This window comes from Canis lupus, chromosome 6 (assembly GCF_048164855.1).
Source record: "Canis lupus baileyi chromosome 6, mCanLup2.hap1, whole genome shotgun sequence".
NCBI lineage: Eukaryota > Metazoa > Chordata > Mammalia > Carnivora > Canidae > Canis > Canis lupus.
Genome location: NC_132843.1, coordinates 77,068,125 through 77,073,142, shown reverse-complemented (window position 1 = coordinate 77,073,142; position 5,018 = coordinate 77,068,125).

Here is a 5,018-nt window from a genome sequence, read left to right as displayed (position 1 = left end):
TCACAAAGCTGGAACACATAATCCTAAAATTTGTATGGATTCAGAAAAAAACCCGAATAGCCAAAGGAATGTTGAAAAACAAAACCAAAGCTGGTGGCACCACCATTCCAGACTTCAAGCTATATTGCAAAGCTGTGATCATCAAGATAGTATGGTACTGGCACCGAAACAGACACATAGATCAATGGTACAGAATAGAGAACCCAGAAATGGACTGTCAATTCTATGGTCAACTAATCTTCGACAAAGCAGGAAAGAATATCTGATGGAAAAAAGACAGTTTCTTCAACAAATGGTGTTTGGAAATTGGACAGCTACACACAGAAGAATGGAACTGGACCATTTTCTTACACTATCCACAAAATAGACTCAAAATGGATGAAAGACCTAAATGTGAGACAGGAATCCATCAAAATCCTAGAGGAGAACATATGCAGTAACCTCTTTGACCTCAGCTGCAGCAACTTCTTGCTGGACACATCTCCAAAGGCAAGGGAAATAAAAGCAAAAATGAACTATGAGGACATCATCAAGATAAAAAGCTTTTGCACAACAAAGGAAACAATCGACAGACCAAAGGACAACCTATGGAATGGGAGAAGATATTTGCAATGATCTTCTAAGACCATGAAATTTTAAGAATTCAAAGGTTAAAAAACTGTGAGCATTGACAAGAGACAGTCCCTGAGGACAAAGGGGACTAAACTATTAACAGCCCCCTCTTCCACTCAGGGATGTCACCCTGCAAAGAAACCGAGACTAAGTGGAGATGTCACTAATTTACTGTATACGAAATCCTATTGAATTTAAAATGGTCTGCTCTTACCCACCACAGCTGTCACCCCATCTTCCACCAGAATCTCGACTCCTAGTTTTTTCTAAACTCTCTTCATCTCAATCCCTGTTCACCTCCCAGTCTAGGCCATTACCTCTTTCCCCAGCCCCCAAACGATACAAAACAACACAGGTGGCCTGGAGACCTGGGAGGGTTGGTGGATGTACCAAATAGCTTTGCAGGTACTATCCACACATCATTCCACAGGACGTCTAGCTGCCTTCTCGCATATGTGGGTGGACTCTGCTCTGACCTGTGATAACCTGGAGGCAACTCACACCATCATCAGCTTTCTCAAGAGATCCCACAGCTCCAAGCATCTTATGGTTTTTATACTTTTCCTGATGATTGATGGAGTCAAAGAGATCCTTCATGCCCTTAAATGCAATATTTCCTTTGAAAAATTCCCTTTGCACATGCCTCTCCCCCCAGGTCTCTCTAGCCATTCCTTCAAGCTGTCATAGTTGGCCATCCTCAGTAGCACAGAGACCAGCCACCTAGCTTTCCTTCTTGTATTTCCTTTCTTCAATTGTCTTCCTTTCCTTGCCTCTTGCATATTCCTTGCCTCGCCCTTGTATATTCCCTGTACAACAAGGATAACTAAACATAGCATCAGCTTTTATTTCCAAAAAGCTTTTATTTCCAAAAGTAATATTCCCACATCCATCACTTCGCTTAGCAAAGAATCATCCAGCTACCAGGAACCAATCTCCACTAAGGCAGTGAGGAGATTTCAAATGACAAAACCCCTAACCTTCAAATGGTTACAATATACAAGTTCCCAGGATCATCCATAAAACGCTCTTTCTGCAGGATGCAATAAATCTTAAATTCCAGGAAGGAATGGTAACACTGGGTTTTAAATTTTTCTTCTTAAAAATGTGGATTTGGGGACACCATCATAGAGATTTTGATTCAGTAGGTCTGAGGGGAGGTCCATGAATCTCCTTAACAGGTACTGTTGGTGATTCTGATGCAGGACTCTCTGCGTTGAGAAATGCTTGCAAGACTCAATAATTTAGCAATCATGTAAGTGAAAAGTTTGATTTCCAACTCCAGATGCTAGGAACAATCTGAGGAAATTCAACCCCCAGGTGTGTCAATGGCTTTTTCCCTTTTCTTTCCCTATGATGACGGCAGGACTTCTGAGCATTGGAGGGAGGAAGGAGAGAAAGGAAAAAGCTAGAAACATTTCTAATCTCATTGGGGTGGACATAGAGTTAAAAGCGTGGGCGGTAGAAAGGAACAATGGAAAGGGAATAAACAGCTTCAGTCAAAAAGCATAGAGGAGGAAATTTCCACACATAGGGTTTACATACACCGAGCATTCTTAATTCAGAGAATATGTATATTGGAATTAATTTTTTACTTCACCACACTAGAAGTTGTCATTTTAAGAAGATGAATAGAATTCAAGTCAAAATAGAGAGCACATGATGATGGCAGAGTAAAAATCAGATGCAAAATCTTATGAAAATGCACTGGAAAAGACATCAAGTTTGTTGAGTTTGTCTAAGCAGGGGAAGAAAAATTCTCCATAATATCTAAATACACGATATCTAAATAAAGGCAGTATGAGACAGTGCTGGGCATGTAGACTCGAGCTGGACAGTCTGAGTCAACTCCCAGATTCAATACTTGTATCTGTGAGAATGTAATACTTTGGATTTCTTTTTTTTTTATTTCTTTCTTTATAAAATAAGGCTCGTGATAATGTATCTTATAAGACTGTTGCAATGAGTTGATACATGTAAAATGCTTAGATAGTGCCTGAAACACAAAAATGCACTTTAATACAATACGTGAAAGATATTGCTATTAAACAGTTTCATATCTGGCAGGATTTTATTTCCTTTGAATTTCTCCAAGCATGAGCTTGTGATGCCAGGGAAAAGAGTAGACAGAAAGAAGGAAGGAAGAAAGAGAAAAGGTTAAAGATAAGTTTGAGATTATGAAAATGAGGTTTAAAAACATGAATAATCTGAATCTGGTGTTAACTATGGTGAGAAGTGGCTAAAGATGTTTCATATAGTGTCCCTGTGTAGCATGAAATCTTCATTCACCAGGGACTTCCAGAGTCAGAAGTCTGATAGTTTATCTGATTAGCAGAAGCATGAAAAAAAATTTTTTTTTTAAGATTTTGAAGTGGGTTGTGCCCCGTAGCTGAGTAAAGGGCCCTTTCAACAGGATGGGAGGAGAATGCTTTAGAATTTGGAAAACTAAGAAGAGCTGCTTTTCCTCCAACTTTTTTTTAAAAACCAAATATCATCATCTTGGAATTGTCAAGAAAATAATAAGAGAAAAAGGATAGAAAAGAAGAAGAAGAAATGAGGGGTCCCTAGTGGCTCAGTCAGTCAAGCATCCAGTTTTGGCTCAGGTCATGGTCTCAGGGTCATAAGTTCAAGCCCTGTGTCGAGCCCTATGTCCAGTATGCTGGGCATGGAGCCTGCTTGAGATTCTCTCTCTCCCTCTCCCTCTGCCCCTCCCCACCCTGCTCTTGCTCTGTCTTGAAGAAGAAGAAGAAGAAGAAGAAGAAGAAGAAGAAGAAGAAGAAGAAGAGATAAAATAAAACTTAGATAGTAGCATAATCTGTGTTTCTCTATTCTTGCTCACCTCCTAGTGGGCTACTTCACTGGACAACTATTTGGACTTATATTTTAGATGTGCTATCATATCTTGCTCTTTCCCAGTCCTAGTCTTCAGTATAATTCCTTTTCTCTTATTTACTTGTCTGTTTTTCTTCAACATACTACAAGCTCTGTGAGGACAAGAACCATGTTGAGTTTGGTGATAATTATGCAGTAGAATACGGTCCTGATTATAGTGACAGAGTTGAAGACTATTGGTTATCATGCTTTTGCTTTGGGCTGCAGTAAATTCCATTCAAACTGGTTCAAATAAAAAAGGAGATTTTTTTTTTTTTTGGCTTAAGACAACTAAAACTTCCAATGACAGAACTTAATTCAGATAAGTCTTGATCAAATGAGGACATAAGGGCCTGGTTTCGTCATGGCATGATGATTTTCATTTTCCTCTGCTTGAACTGTTGTAGGGAGGGTTTCATCCTAGGGGTGAGTGCTGTCTGTTTACAGATGATGTGATCTTATATGTAAAAAACCCAAGGATTACCCGCAAAATAACTTAGATCTAATAAATGAATTCAGTAAAGTTGCAGGACACAACATCAACTGTATTTCTCCATTAATAATGAGCAATCCAAAAAGGAAATTAAGAAAACAATCCCAGTTATAATAGCATCAAAAATAATAAAATACTTAGGGATTAACTAATGAGGTGAAAGGCGTGTACAATGGAAACAAGAAACATTTATGAAAGCAATTTAAAAAGACAAATGAATGAAAAGACATTCTGTGTTTATAAAGTAGAAGACCATATTGTTAAAATGTTAAAGTAACCAAGGTGATCTGCAGATTTCATGAAATTCCTATCCAAATTCAAATGAAATCTTTTGCAAAAATAGAAAAATCCATCCTAAAATTTGTAGGAAATCTCATGGGACCTTGAATAGCCAAATCAAAACTGAAAAAGAAGAACAATGTTGGAGGACTTACAATTCCTAATTTTAAAACTACTGATTTCAAAACAACACAGTAATCAAAACAATGCGGAACTGGCAAAAGAAACATACGTATACACCAGTGAAATATATGGACACTCTCTAATATATGGATTCTCTCTATTTAAAAAAAGAAGAAAATAGACAAATTGATCTTCATTAAAATTTTAGAAACTTGTGCATCAAAAGACACTAGCCATGAAGTGAAAAGGCAACCTGCAGAATGGGAGAAAATATTTGCAAATCATATATGTAATAGAAAAAAAAAGTAATACCCAGAATATGTAGAAAACTTCTAAACCCCAAAAGCAAAAAAAAAAAAAAAAAAAAAAAAAAAACCTAACAACTCAATCTAAAAATGGGCAAAGGACTTGAATAGACATTCCTCTTAAGAAAACCTACAAATGGCCAACGGGAATATGCAAAGACATTCTACGTCACCCATCAGGAAAATGCAAAATAAAACCACAGCGCGTTTTCACCTCACACCTGTTAGTATGGCCATTATCAAAAATCAAACAAAAAACATCAGAAAAGGCAGTAACAAGTGTTGACAAGGTCTGTGGAGAAATTAGAATCTTTAGGCACTGTTAGTAGAAATGCAAA